This window comes from Parasteatoda tepidariorum, chromosome 5 (genome assembly GCF_043381705.1).
Source record: "Parasteatoda tepidariorum isolate YZ-2023 chromosome 5, CAS_Ptep_4.0, whole genome shotgun sequence".
In the NCBI taxonomy this organism is placed as follows: domain Eukaryota; kingdom Metazoa; phylum Arthropoda; class Arachnida; order Araneae; family Theridiidae; genus Parasteatoda; species Parasteatoda tepidariorum.
In genome coordinates, this window is record NC_092208.1 from 63,770,501 (window position 1) to 63,787,431 (window position 16,931).

Below are 16,931 nucleotides of genomic sequence, written 5' to 3' on the forward strand. Positions count from 1 at the left end.
TCTAAAAATGGAACATTAACTATAAAGTTAGAATTTTATGAGCAATTAATGTCCGAATAGTATAATATTTTGTACATTTAAAAACTTGCATTATAAAGTAATTTGCATTCAGTTAGGTTTCGTTTCCAAAATTATTTTACTTTTTATAAATTTTATATGATTTGTAAATTTTTATTATACTTGTAATATAAATTACCAAACATTCAGTTTTCCTAATGCAACTTTTAAAGGGATAATATAACTCTTTAATAAGCATCAAATTGAAAAATTTACTTTAAAAAATTTAAGACAAAATATTAGTTTAATACCTAATGCTCCATTTTTGAAACATTGGCAGTTCAGTGGTTCTTGTTTTAGGTATCAAGTGATTTATTGAATTATGTTGTGTGGTATTATGATACCTTTTAAAGATAAATAATGAGTTTGAATGGGAAAAGAGAGATGATTGTATTCAGGTTTAGCTTCTTTTACTCTGACTATTAAAAATAAATTTTCTCTGATTAAGGTGATGGCTTTCAGGAATCTGTGATACTTAGTGTTATTTGAAAATGATCAAAATGAAATTTAGAATCAAAGAGGTTTCCCAATGTATTCCCTACAATAGTATTCATCAGATTCTTGCTATTGATTCTTCCTTTCTGATTCTTTGTATTTATTTTACATCTGTGATAAATTTGTTGGCACCGAGTGAGTGAAGAAAAAGTATGCTCGTTTTTTTTATTTGTCGCATTTGCAACTTTTTCTTGCTCTTAGCACAGTGTGTAAGAGATGCAGTACGATACAGCAAACACTGGCCATTTTTTAAAGAAAACATTCTGACTCAGATTCAGAAAATCTAGGTATTTGTCAGCTAGAGCTTGGTGAACCAAGAGTTTCAATTAATACGAAAAACATGGGCGAAAATAACTAAGAATAGTGTTATTCCATTCCATGTTTGTAGAATATAATTTTAAAAAATAATATATAAGAAAATGAAGTCAAATGTAAATAAAAAGAAGCGGAAAAGTGAAGGACCAATTATAAAATAAAATTAGAAGTGAAATTTGATGACCCAACAGAACTCAAAAAGCTGATGACAATTTTTTAAAATATGTGTGTGAGTGTTGTGTGAATTGCGTTTCTCTTAACGTATCTTAAAAACTTTTCCTGGAGAATGAGTAAAATATCTTATCAATATATAATCGTTTTGTGCTTTAAAAAAAGTATATTTTCCAAAATCAACTTCTAAAAGAATACAATCAGAAATAATGCAAAACAAAAATACAATTTTTGAAGTCTAACGTAAATAAAAAAAAACGAAAAAGTAAATAATACGAAACGAAATAATACCAAAAAAAATACATAAGTCAAATGTAACTAAAAAAAAAAAAAAAAAAAGGGAATGCCCAATTATAAAATCAAATTGGAAAGTGAAATTTGATGAGTCAAGAGAACTCAAAAAGCTGATGACAATTTTTTGAAATATCATGAATGTGGGAATTGTGTTTCTCTTAACGTATTTCAAAACCTATTCCTGGAAAATGTGTAAAATATACCATCAATATACAATCGTTTTGTGCTTTAAAAAAGTAAATTTTACAAAATCAGCTTCTAAAAGGATACAATTTATTCCACGCAAAAATATATATTGGAATACCGCTGAAGCGATATTGACCACAATTAATTAGAAAAATTTCCCTATCAAAAACAAACGCTCCAAAGATGGAACATTATTCAAAACGCACTTAAATCTTTTTTTGCACTCGCTTTTTTTATAAGGCTATTTAGTAGTGATTTTATCAAATTTCAAGTTATTTGGTTTTCTCGCTCTTAATTCGGCATTTAAACGGTTAAGGATTCAAGCATTTGTTAACATTTTATTTGTTTTCATTTAAATGATGAACCGGGTTGGATTTTTTTTTAATATTTTAACTGAATTAAGTTAAAAATATGCGCTTTTTTTCTTTCTTAAAGCGTTATGTAAATTGATGCATTCTTTCTAATTTTCTTCAATATTAAGCAATGGTGGACACATAAAAAAAGGTTTTACGTATTATTTAGAGTAAAACTAACCAACGTGAAGGATATGCCGTGTAATCAAATAGAAAAACGCACAAATAAAAACCAACCATGAGCTAGAGACCGACAGAAAAACTAAACTATGTGACCAAACGGTAAAAACCACAAATTAAAGCAGGGACAGAAACAGACGTGAAGGGAGAAAAAAACATAACCAACCGGAAGAAACCAGAAATGAAAACTGGGAAACTAACCAAACTCAGAAACTAATATTTTCACTAAAACAGAAGAAATCAGAAATGAAACGAAAGAAACTAACTAACCTGACAGAAATCCGTGGAATCCAACAGAAGAAACTACAAATGAAAGCAGCATAACTAACCAGAATGAAAGAAAAACCATATTAACATATGGAACGAGTAATAAATAAGTTTTAAAATTTTAATGACGTAACGGAAAAGTTAGTCACAAAAATTTCCATCTTATCTAGTGAAACACAACCAGAATAATATGTTTTTTAGATAGGGTATAAATCTAGATGATTGAATAGAATTTGGAACTGGATACCTTTTTATATTTTTAAGAACACTTTATCGTAGACCTAAACTCATTCAAGCTAAAGAACTTTAAATACCGAACCAAGTTTCAATTGGTTAAAATTTCAGTTTTTCGATAAACTAGTTGATAATGTTGATTGAAATTAGCTGAAAAATTATATAAAAGAATTATTTATTTGCTTATGAATTTTTATTAGTTATTGACATTGCTCTGTGAAAATCATGAAAGAAAATTTGATGTAATTTTTATAATATACGTTTAGGCTATATCTTAATTTCTTATTAGAACATATTCTAAGCAAATTAATGAGTCCATCTAAATTTAACTTCTCGAACCATAAACATTGAATTTTAGAACCAGAAAATGCAATCATTAGCTCAAAAGTGTTCTACCTTCTCCGTTCTCGCACATTATAGTTTATGCTGAATATTAAACTTCTTAAATCACCAGCGTTATCAATTGCTATTTTCTTATAATCAGCAAAAAAAATTGAGTAATTTATGCAACACATTTTATGCTTGTGTTGTTATTTTTTCTTATTATTTTTTAAAAGTATTTGTATTTTTTTCTCATTATTAATATTTGATAAAAGAAATAAGAACTTGATACATTTATAAACTATCTAACTTAAAAATCCATAATAAGACATTTTAAATAATTCAAAACTTAGATTTAAGTTAAAATTTTATTCATTATTATTACATAGAAAATAAACTAAAAAAAATATTTTTATATATAAATTATTGAATCATTATTTTACAACGTATAAATAATTAAAATTTACTTATTCTATTGCAAAAAATTATCGATTAACTTTATCTCCATTGGTTTCATCAAGGAACTAGTTTTCAGATCAGATGATCAGTTTTTTTTTTTGCATTTTTAAAAAGAAACCGGTTAATTTCATTTCTTACTATGAATACAAACATATCTATTATTTTTTTCATATCATTTTACATTATTTTCACATTATTTTCGAAAGTAAAGTTTTAGATATTGTAGGTGAAACGTAAAAAATTTTCTACCTTATAAAAAACAGCAGTGGTTAAAGAATTTAGCCACCAACTTTTTTAAACTAACCATGTTAGCTCTATTATTTAATGAAGCAATAGTTTACTAACTAAAACAATTGTAGCATATTCAAAGAACTCCATTTTATTACTTGTGTTATTTTTATAATTCCTTTCTATATTCATATTTCTTATTATCATTTTAAGTGGATATTTTTTTATGTATTTATTAATAAATTAACTAATCATGATACAATAGTTTATTAAAAAAATGCCACATGTGTATTTAAGTCTGAAATCGAATGTATTATAATAGTAATAGAAACATGGTCATTGTTATGAATTGCTAAATAATTTGTTTACACTGCAATAAAAGTTATTCTTTCTATTGCAGAAAATTATCGATTAATCTAATATTCAGTGTTTTCGTAAAAAAAAAAGACTAATTTACGAGAAATACAATTACAGTTTTTCTTTAAATTTTCTTACAAGGCATTTCCTTTCTTACTTTGAAACAGAGCCTGTCTTTCATTTAGTGTTTTTCAAGTAGAAATAAATATCGGAAAAAATGAAGTTTTTGATATTAATGACTAAATTAAGAATTTAATGTCTCTTAAATGTACGCAATGGTTATAGAGCTTAGCCACCAACCCTATTTTATTCAATTAATCAATTAGACAATTAATTCACTAACAAACAAATTCTGTCAGATTCAAACAAATCAGTTTCATTGTTGGTGTGTTTTTTTTTCATAATTCATTTACGTATTCATAAATTATTTTTTTTCACTAACATTATTACTAAGTGAATATCACTTTCATGCATTTATTAACAAAACATATAACAGTGTATTTAAATAATTTCATGTTCAGATTTAAAAAATGATACTGAGTGTGTTACATTAGTGATTATTGCAAGAAGAGAGATATTTGATATAAATGACAAAATAATTTGCTTACAATGCAGTAAAAGTAATTCATTCTATTGCGAAAAATTCTCAGTCAACTTTATATTCAGTGGTTTCATCAAGGAACCAATTTTACGGAAAATACGATCTCAATCTTTCTTTACATTTTTCAAAAGATCCAAGACATTTCATTTCTTACTATAATAGACTGAATCAAAACCCGTCTTTCATTTCTTGTACTTCAAAAAGAAATGAAAGCAGAAATAAATAAAAGAAAAAAGTTCTAGATATGGCAGTCTAAATCAAAAATCTACTGACTTCGCAAAATGTGCAGTGGTTGAAGAGCTTATTCTCTTCTGAAAGAAAGAATATTTTTAGAACTTTCTCAGGAACTTTCTGTTCTAAGATAGAATTTACAATTAAAAGAAAATGTTAGTTTTATATTTCTTATTCAGCTTCCTCATACAAATTTAACTTGATATTAAAGTTTTATGCTTAAGCCACAGATTTTAAAAATTAATATTTTCAACAACGTCCCACTCAGTAGCCTTTATATCTAGAACATTTTCATTTAATAGATGCTTAACATTTCATTTTATTCGTACCTATTTAAATGAGTTTGTCTTTTTTGGCAAAATGCTTGCATAAGCATCTTATTTCCATACTTAAATCAGATACTAGAAAACTATCAATATAAACGAATAATTCGTATATAATTACTAATGTAATCTATTTGGAAAAGAATAGTATTCTAGTTTTTTATGATGATTTATGTATACGTGTGTAAATAAAATAGATAAATTGAATATCAGATTAAAATGTCACTAATTTTATTTAAAAAAATTAACAGTTATAAAATTAACCATATGTTAATCTAGTCATACTTTATATTTCAAATATAAATGCATGTTAAGATTAGATTTTAAAAACGATTTAGATTAGATGAAAAGATTTAGATTTAACACGTTTAGGAGGATACAGCAGAGGCCAATGTGTTTGTTGGTCAAGCGTGTTTTCTGGGTGAACTTATATTATTGTTATTTTTCTAGTGTTTTCCAATCTATCGTGTTAATTGTTATGTTGTTTTAGCCAAAATTTGTAAGGTTAAACAAGTGGTGCGTGTAATATGATAAATTTGACAAACTGATCGTTCCAAAATCTTTCCGTGAAACGGTTTTTTTAAAAAGGGAGAAAATTTTCTTTTTAAGCGAAACTTACCTTTCAAATAGTAGCTTATTAATTTGTGCAAGAAACACCTGCTAAACTTCATATTGAATAACATTCAAAAGAACTTTTTCTTCAACAGGATTTGTGTGATTATCAAGATATTAGTGGAAGTAAAGCTTTCTTTTTCTTTTTATCAAAAAAACTAACAATTACTCATGGGGATTTAGAAATAAATTTAATGCCAGTTAATATATTTTTGAAAATAAAAGAAATAATAGGGCAACGAAACATGAATCAAAAATAATTATAATAAGAAAATGTAATACAAGCCATTTTCTAGAAAGCGATGATTTAATAGCCTTTCGCATTAAGCAAAAAAAACTTATTTTTCACATTTCAATAAATTATAAGTAGTTAAATTAGAAGGAGTTCAAGTCCTTAAAAGTTTAGATTTTATTTCACGAGAATTCTTCACACAAATGAAATGATATCTGTTTGTTTGTATAAATTTCTATTCCTTTTAATAATTCTTTTAATAAAATTTTCATCTATTAATAAATTTTTATCAATGCTAATAAACGAAAATTCTTGTATTTTGTATTGACAATATTTAAAAGAATTTTTCAATTTGAAAACTTCTTAAGACTTTAATACAATTTAAAGAATTAATTTTTAAAAAATTGCGACTGAAAAACGAAACGCAAGACCGAAAAATTTTGACATTAAGCATAATATGTCAACGTCAATATGTCATGACTGAGTAATCAAAATTTCATTAAATTGATCACTATAGATTATTGATTAAATATTTCTATCATGAGGACGTCTTTAATCAAAATTTTATCTTTTTTTAAAGACCTGTGGAAGTAAAGTAATTTGAAATAAATTAATCAAAATTATTCTAATTCCCATAGTTTATAAATATTTTCTTAAAACAAAAAAAATTCTTACATCATAATCAATTTTAATGCTCACTCACCATCAATGAGATATATATATATANTTCTTGTATTTTGTATTGACAATATTTAAAAGAATTTTTCAATTTGAAAACTTCTTAAGACTTTATACAATTTAAATAATTAATTTTTAAAAATCAGCGATTGAAAAACAAAACACAAGACCGAAAAATGTCGACATTGAACATAACATGTCAACGTCAATATGTCATGAATGAGTGATCAAATTACAATGAATTGTTTACTATATATTATTGTTCGAATATTTCTATCATTAAGACGTCTTTAATCATAATTTTATCTTTTTTTAAAGACCCGTGGAAATAAAATAATTTGAAATAAATTAATCAAAACTATTCTAATTCCCATAGTTTATAAATATTTTCTTAAAACAAAAAACCTTCCACCAGCAAATGTCGACAATCATATAGTCGCTTTGGCAAATGTGTGTTAAGTGCCACTGCCCGGTATACCCTACATTGATGTTTTTTAAAGCTAAATGACAGTGCGGGTCTGCATTTAACCGGTGCTGCTCCGACCACTATGTTTCTTCTAATTAACGCTCAGCAGATATTAAAATATCGAATTAATATAATAATATCAATGAATAAATATGTAGGCATAAAACCATTCGAAAAAACTATCACATTGATTAAATTTTGGAACAAATGTATTTTATTTTTAAATGCTTTAGGTATAAATGAAGATTATTTTTAATTTAATAATAAAATACAAAATTGCTACGAACATGTAATCTTTTTACGAATAAATTAATGAGCTTACAACGGGAAATGAATAAAATATTATATCCCGAATTTTAAAAAAAACGCTTTCAAAAAATAACGAGAAGAAAGGATTTAGAAATTATAACTAATTCATATATTTATTTTTATTTCAATGCAAAGCAAAGTAGCGTGATATAAAAAATTGTATATTCCTTTTTTGTTTTGTTCTCTTCTGAATTCCGCATTATTTTATAAAAGACTTAACGAACTTGGTAAGGGTATTAAAAATTGGGAATTTAAAAATGCTTGAATTAGACATAATATATTGCGGTTTACTTAAAAAGGATTAGCAAAGAGTTTAATTGTAATCATTAAGTTGATAAAAAATAAGCTTTATTTTTGCTAAAATATGGGTTTTATGTCAATCCCCAAAGATTTAATTAATTCATTTTGAAATTGAAATAATAAGAAAATAAGCAAATATTTTGTCAACAAGAATATCATTAAAGAATATAAAGACTGTACAGAACAATAAGCAGTTCTTAGTAGTAAAAATATTAATTAGTTTAATGCATATCATCTGAGGTTTTTTCTGAAACTAATACAACATGGTATTAAATAAATATATATATATATAAAAAAATATTTTATGCAATAAATGAAACTATATTGTAAGTATTATTTTTTTAAATACAAAATAAAATTCTACGTATGTAAATCGTCTTTTCTGATGAAAAATTTATTTCTTTGTGTCTCTTATAAGTAAATACTTATAAATTCTCAAAAATTGTGCACTTCAAATATTCGGAAATCTTCATAAAAATTTGTAGTCACTCTTTATCAAGATTTTGTTTTTAAAACTTGAATATTATTATGTATTGTTGAGGCAGAATAGCTTTAAGAAGGCCAAATAATATTAGTCTTAAAATTCAAACAAAAAGTTATAAATTTTAAAACCAACTTCAAAATATAAAAATTGAAAAACAAATTGTTTTTATGAGCTTCTTGTTTTATGCATAAACTTGCCGATATTTCTCTTTAATAAATAAAATAATAAATTTAAAAATGATTTTTAATATTATTTGTACATTTTAAAATATTATACAAGCAAATTTATAATAGAGATTATTGATTGCATCGAAATTTAAATTAATTTTTTAACAGCTTAAAATACCGACATTGTGCTCTATTTTTACGAAATAACTAATGTTTTTTAATTAAATGAATTTAATGAAGTAACTTATTATTAACTTTTTTAACCTAACTAACTTGTTTAATTTAATGTTAACTTTTTTAAGTGAGCTAACTTGTTTAACTTTTTTTTTTCATTTTGTAAGACAATTTCTAAATTATGTGTATACCCAGACTTTTATCTCTACTAAAAAACGGAAAACGTTTTTGCAAATATTTATGTTGTACAATCATTTTTATATTCTATATTCCATAAGCATTCCAAATTTTTATATTCTATATTATTTTACATACTACAAGCATTTTTTAAATTATAAATTGTTATTTAAATATGCTAGTAGAACTATGGCATATTTAATTTTGTTTTATTTATTTCTAGAATCTCTTGGATGCTGTCATAGATTTTAACTAGATCAAATGTAAAAAAGAGATGAAATTAAATTCGGTATGTATTTAATTTACATTTAATGCACTTCAAGAATTAAAAAAAATTATTTCACTGTACACAGGTTAACAGCTCGTTAAAAAAGCTTTATTAGGACTTTCCTAAGCAATATAAAAAAGGGTCTTTTGTTTACATTGACCTATTAAAATGTAAAATTAATTTAGTTGACCAAAAGCAAAAAAAAGTCTATACTAAAAACGAAATGTTTTATTTTTTAGAATAAATATACTGTGTTACAGTTGGTAAAATTTTTATTATGTTTCTCTGACGAAAATGCATCGTCTTTGAAAAAATCCTCTTTTGCATACTAGTACAGAATAGAAAAACCAAAGATAATTTCTGTCATTTCTAAATTTACAACTGAGTCCTGCCTAGCACTCCTTACCTCTAAGAAGTTTTTAATATCATATTTATATTTTAATAATCTTGTTTTGCGAATCGAACTACATATCTAAAGCATGTAAGATAACTTATTATGCATTTTTCAGTCACCTTACTATTGAGAAGCTAGCTCTAGCAATATCTACCACGTAAACTAAAATTTCTCATCAGTAACCCAATTTTGTTCTGATTAATAGTAAATTTAACAAAAATATATCGCCTTTAAAAAAAATTCATTTTTTGTTACCTAAGACAAAATATAAGGACCAATGAAGATGATTTCAGTTAATTCTGAAGCCACAATTGATACTTGAATGACTCTCCTTACCTCTAAGTAGTTTTTAACATCATTGAACAAATCTTATTTTCCTAATAAAGCTGTATATAAAAGACTTGTAAGATAGCTGTTAAGAAGTTAGTGTTCTCTATATATAGCACGTAATCAGAAATCTTTCGCTAGTAAATCAAGCTTGTCATAATTACACTGGGGAGCAATTTTTGTTTTCTGTTGCATGAGATTTTTGAACGGATCTTTGATATTTTAGCGTCTCGAATTTCAAAGCTCTAACTAGCTTTAAATATCATTTAGCAAAACTTTTTCTACTAATCGAACTACTTATCTATATAAGGTAACCTGTAAGGCAATTTTTTTTAAAATTTTGTTTTATGACAGCCATTGAACAGCTGACCCGAATCTGAATTTACGACTACCAATGTTCAACTCCGTAACCTTATAATTTTTAACCCAACAGAGAAGACAAGATAATTCTAGGATCAAGTATTGGTAGGACATTTTTGATGGAATAAACCAGTATTTGCGTTAAATGGCGAGGGAAAAAACGAAAACCTCTCACACTTAGCCTGACGGCAAAGGAACTCTAACCATGAGCCGTATGCCACGAAGGATATTTTACGTCAGCACTGTTATCGGTGCGAGCCGGGTGTGGAATTTGTATCTTCCAGCCATCGCTGGGATTCGAACCGGGAACATGTCATTAGGAGCGAGTGCTCTATCTCCTGAGCCTCCACGGTCTCATTTTATACATAAATGATTAGTTTAATTAATATAAATTAAGACTAGTAAGATTAATTATTATACATTTTCCTTCGTCTTACTGCTGAAAAGCTAGCACTCATATTATATACCGCGTAATCAAAAGTCTCTCATTAGCAACTTTAAGTCCTCATTATTATCCTTGTAAAAAAATATACTTACAACAAATGGCTTTTAGTTTTTTTAATTAACTTGATATACGATTCCCTAGTAAAATCGTTACTCAATAACTAAATGTGTGTGAATAAACGAAGGGATTCAAATAGATTTTTTTTAACATTTCTCATTTATTTTCAAATTTATGAGCGATTTATTTCTATACATACTTAATTTTATACAAAATAGCTACTTAAGGTTTCAGAAAATTTTGGAAACATTTTGTAAAAGAAATTTTAATTTGATTTAAAATTCAATCGCTGGCATTAATCGCATAGGAAATTAAAATTCAATAGCAAAAGCTAAAACATTGCATGATTTTTTTTAATTAATTAATCTAAATAAAACTATTATTAATCTGTTCCATCTATCCGAAAAGTAAAATAGAAATTCAAATTTTAAAAAATAGTAATTCTGTAATTAATTGATTTTTAGAGAAGAGTAACCGCCACAAAACTGTCACGTTAAGTCAAGAAGAAACAATCCAATATATTCAAAATAGTATCAAAATATTTGCTATAATTATTCATAACTAATATTCTTCTACTTTGTACATATTATCAAGTGTCTTCAACTTTGTATGTATTACCATTATTGTATGGATTATGATTGATGTTTTTTTTTGCTTGATAATATATATCCCATAACTTTGATGTTTAAACCGTATATTAATAGCTGGTATAATAATAGTTATACGATATAATAATTCGTATAATAGTACGTATAATAGTTCTACGATATTTTTTCTGCAACAAATTAAATATAGTTTCATAAGATTTCTGAAAGAAAGAATGATAGCATATGAAATCAACTTAATTATTTTAATAATGCAAATTTATATCTTTTATTTCAATAAGCTATTTAAAAAAACATAACTTTCCTTTATCAATATTTTAAACCCTTTAATATCTTTAGCTTTCAGCATATTTTATTTATAATGTTTTAATTTTTTAACCGAAATAGGTTTATCCTTTCACAACATTTAATTTAAATGATATTTCTATAGGGCTTTACAACAAAAAATTTTAAAATTTTAATGGAAAGACTACAACTGATTTGTCGATATCTAAATGATAATCAATAGGGGAAAAATTATAAAGATGAATGAATTAAGACGTATAATCGATCATTATATAAATATCAAATTTCTTTTTAAACTTGGCAATACCAATAGAGAAGGAAAATTGACTGCGATTGCATTTAATATAAAATAACTGTCTCAATCTGCAAAAGCAATCTCCTATAAATTCTTCTAAATAAATTAAATAAACTTTACATTGTGATCATAACTTCGAAATAATCCCTTTAAAACTACAAAATCATCCTTAAAATCTGTTTTACAGTTTAAGGTTTTTTCATTTATATGATTTTATAAGAAAATTCCATTTGCTATAATATCTAAGGCATTGATATCCATTTAAAAATTATTTCATTGAATTATTTAAGAACTTTCGTGTTTCACATGAAAATTATTTTAATTTGCACTGGGGTGTCTAGTAATTTTTAGATTGTCATTTAGATAAAGTATACTTATTTTCTAACAATATCTCAACTCAAATATACTTAGCTCAGATATACTTATTTTCAAGCAAAATCAATACTTGTATTCATTCGTTCGTGGTGAATTATTATCTTATTGTCCTATTTATGATATGCCTTACAATATTAAATACAAAAAATTTATTTTTTTGGAAATCTGACGACATAAACGACGATATAAAGACAATGGGCATTAAACACCGTAAATTACTTTCGCATTAATCTTTGTAACTTCCAAAAAAGACTTTGGTTTAAGCCTTAGATAATTATTACTTTTAATTGCGTTTTTCATTTATGATAATGATATTATATGATATTGATGTTTACGTAGTTAATTTTATTTCATGAAATGTAAATAGTAAATAGATTTAATAGTTAATAGTAAATAGATAAAAATAGTAAATAGTAAATTACTACAAAAAAATACGAGTTTTTTAAAACTAATTTTTCATGTATGTATAATTAGGAGATAGAGAATTTCATTTTATAAAAATAACTAATTATAATAATTATAAATATATGTTAATTTTTATTGCTATTTCAACATTTGAAATCATCTCTTTCTTCCTACACATTGAAAGGAAGAAAGAATAGTTAGTTTTGCAGTTTTGGTAAAATTATATTCTAAGATATTAAAGTAGCTTCGAAACCAATATCCTCTTATTTCTTTCAGTATATATTTCAGTATATCGTTTTGAAAGGAATTTATTTTCTAGTTATAATTTGCTGTTTATTTATTTCCCAAAATATATTGCAAATTTAAAATTTTTTAAAAATTCCCACAATTTATTCATTTTATTTAACTTAAATTATAAAAATTCAAAACTTTCTGATATGATATTCAAAGTAATATAGATTTTTGGATATTAATTACTAAAGCATTTTTTAGTTGAAGTAAATTATACGACAGTTCTCCTGAACTATTGCTTGAGCTAATTAAAATGCAGTTATTAATTTAATTCATTTTATTAATAAAATAATAATTTTTTAACTCTTCTAAAAACAATTTTAACCCTCTGAGGTAATAATATGACCGATTTAGTTATTTAAAAGTCCTAAAAAAATTTACTCACCCCTAAATAAAAAAAAATTGTAGCGCATCACGGAATTCCAAGTTCTTCCAAATATAACCTCTACAGAACACTGTGGTCCATATATTGAATAAGTTCATCTATTTCAGGGAAAGCCATCGGATTAAGACAAGCACATTCAGATGAACGAAAACCGAAACTCGATAACCAAAAACCGGCAAACGAAGCGAACGTTCTCTTGCGTTAACCGTATCAACAACAAGCAGAGATGCAAAGAGATGCCCAAGAGCAATACGCCGGATGCTCGCATCCTCATCTTCCTCCCGCTCCTCCATTGCGCATGCTCTTTAGGTGCTATGGGAACGCGGAAGGATCAGGGTGTGCTTATTTGGAGCGGCTCAGACTCGAAGAATGCCGCTGATATCCTCTTCTTCTTCTACTCTTGGTGGGAAGGGAGGATGGAGACAGTGATGAAGATTTTTTTCTTCCGCTTTCTCTCCCGTTCTTCGTAAGACCAAAGCAAGTGCCCTTGTATAGTATTTGATCCATGTCAAAATTTCTGAAGGAATAAAAAGAATCATATGAAATAATTTCCATTTCATTATCAACTCAACAAACCTTTGTAGAAGAGTTAGAAATAAAAGACATAGCACAATTCTACAAGGCTTGAGATAGATATCGTTATTGTAGTGCCATAAGATAATCGAAATAAATTATTAACACTTATTTATGAGCATTTTCATAATTTAGTCATGCACTAGTACTGAGTTCCTTTTTTAAATAAAAAAATTAAAATAACTACAAAAAGTTTTCGAATAAATTTGAGAATTTATTGAGAATTTATTTATGTGTTAATTACTTGAATTTAAGAAATGAATACCATGTTTGGATGATTCACAAGGCAAACGAATCAATATGATGGTGTTTCCGTTTGAAACCGAAGATTGAAAAACTGATTGATTCTGTAAGTTTTGCTTTAAATTTAAAATTTTCTCCAAATAAATTTCATTTCTTCAATCCATATCAGATAGAAATTTATAGGTTTGCAAAAATATTTCTTGAAATATCTTTGTTATTAGCAGTAATCTTAGCATGAGGTTACTTAACTGAAGAAACTGAATATCTAAATACTCAATTCACAACGTTTTATCTATGGAAGAAATTCCTCTATTAATAGATACGTAATCCAATCACAAATTAAAAAAATTCAAGCTTATTTATATTTTTAATTTACTATTGAAATGTATAAAATCTTGTTTCTTCTGAATTTAAATTAAATAAAAATATTAATATTATTATCTGGTTTAGGATTATAATTATTGCTTAACAAAACATATTGATTATTGTTAAGTAACTTTATAATGTAAGAAAACTAATAAAATATAACAGTCAAAATTCAAATATTTATTACACAAGGCTTTATCTATGATATTATTTCCTTTGGGATTTGTTATGCAAATGAAAATAAAAAGAACAGCATAGTCATAAATTTTCTTTTTAATGTATTGAAATAATAAAAGTTCTGATACTTGATTTTTAAAAATGTCAGGTTAGATAAATATTAATATAAAGCGTGCATTTTAATAGAATTAAGCATGAATAAACAATTAATATTTATTAATGCACTGTTATCAAGAAAGACGCATAACAAAATTCTGCAATGAAAATCTCAGTGAAAATTTCAAAAGCAATTAATTTCTAAAAATTTTGTTTTAGATATTTATTAATCAATAATTAAGGATATCAATAAAAATAAACTATTTTCTGGCATATTTTTTAAATATGAAAAAAATATTAAATATTAAGGTTTTCTCTATTAATCTTATTAAATCTGGAATGGTCTCGCAGTGGATTTATCGTTAAGACTCGGTTTGTTAAGACACGGTATAGTTAAGACGTGGCAGATCACCGAAGTCAAGTATCACTGGCTGCGGTCAATGGACGAGGTGACCAGTTTGATCAGCCTGCGATGGGACCGAGGATGTGTGGTATTAGTCGTTGTTAAGCTGTTCTACCGTTAAGTGCTAGACTTCGTGAGCAGGTTTTTCCTTTTTGCAGAGGATAAAAATTGGGATGACATATCTTCGGATTATCGTCAAGGATGCTTCCTAGACAGTCGCCAATAGTATATTGTGCGGCTCTAGTGCGATGTAAATAAATTCCAACTACAACATATCTAGAATGAGATATGACGACCACCAATAGTTCACATATCGAATATTTGTAAAGCAGGTGAAAAATAAACTTGAATGGTTGCTGTATTTAGAGCAGCTATTTTTAAATAGTGATCCGATAAACCCTAGAGTTCTGTGGAAGAGTAAATTAAGAGAATTATGACTTTCTTAAAACAACTTTTTTAATCATTTTCGAAACATGTAATTAGATTTAGATCCAAGCAATATTTTATTATTCACTTAATATTTCGTTTGTCTTCATGATATCAATTAAAATAATACTTTAATTCCAATAAAAAAGAAATAGAAAAGTTTTTTGGAAAAAAATACGTAACTTATCAAATAGTAATGTATTGAAAAAGCTATGAAAAGGACAAATATTTATCATCTATTGCATTTGTACTTCCTATCACGATTTTCAACCATGAGTAAAATAATTGTTAATAAAAAATTATGTTTCCAAAATAGCCAATTTAAAAGCTAATAGAAATTCTTTTTAAATTTCATTTCCACAAAACCCATAGTTTGGATTATATTATTAATTTAAAGCTCATACACCTAAAATAAATTCGTAACAAGACTAAATTCATCTCTAGGACAGTAAATTCAACTTAAGGATATAAAACCTAATTTAAGATTAGTATTGATAAAACAATGAAAAATGCCAGTCTTCGCATTTAGTATTTTCAAAATAAAACAGTCTTTTTTAAGTAAATACGATCACACTTGATTTTATACTTTATACCAACTTTACACGTCAACTTTATTATTCAACATTCGTTATTATTCAACTTTATACTTTATACGTCATATACTTTAGCTGCAAAGTTTGAATTCCGTTGGAAGAATGTTGATTATTTAGGGTTCCATAGCCGAATAAAATTAGAAATCGCTGATTTAGAGTGATGTTCTTTATGTTGTATTCAGTAGAGACTTTTTTTATTATTTTGTCCTTCATACTCCAAGATGTACATTTTAAACTTTTCTGCAGAAAGTTCTATAAAATATTTAATTCACGTTAGTTTTAAATCTAATTTCACTTAAACTCTTCGAAAAATATGATCAGTGTTAAACCATGATATCGGTAAGTTGCACAATAACAGGGTACAAATTCACAGCATCCTTCAATGTGTTGTTAAAGGGAACCATGTTTACATTAAATTTTAACTATAAGATCGTGCTTTAAAGAAAACGAAAGGAAGAAAAAAAAGTGACATGATTTAAAAAAGGGTTATAAAAAAACCAGACTTTGACAAAATTTCCTTCTCCGTAGGATTAGGTGTGCAGTTAAAAAATATTACTGTTGCAGAAAAAATCATCATTCAACATGCTTCAAAATTTCTGAGTATAATTGAAATTCATATAGAAACAAGGAAGTACAATGTTGTTTGCGTTAACGCGATGTATGGTCGAATTTCAATAATTTATTCTCTTTTCTTTCTTAAACAGTGTTTTATCATGTTCTCGGATATTACGTTCAATTTTAAAAAGATGTTTAGTTTTAAAAGGATTTTATTAGAGATACTTTCTCAAATAACTCAAAAGTGAATCAATGTTATGACTTAATAAAAATAAATAATTTAGACCTTTAAAGCACTTATACTAAGCATACATGAATATATATATTTGCGCATGC

The 16,931-nt window shown here is 26.0% G+C and overlaps 1 long non-coding RNA gene across 1 annotated transcript in view; it reads right to left on the reverse strand.

Moving 5' to 3' along the window:
• Positions 1-13,399, reverse strand: part of LOC107438516 (uncharacterized) — an 80,502-nt gene extending 67,103 nt beyond the window's left edge. The window contains exon 1 of the long non-coding RNA XR_001583385.3: positions 13,164-13,399. This is a non-coding gene — a long non-coding RNA (uncharacterized lncRNA). The remainder of the gene's footprint in view (positions 1-13,163) is intronic.
• Positions 13,400-16,931: the final 3,532 nt, after the last annotated feature.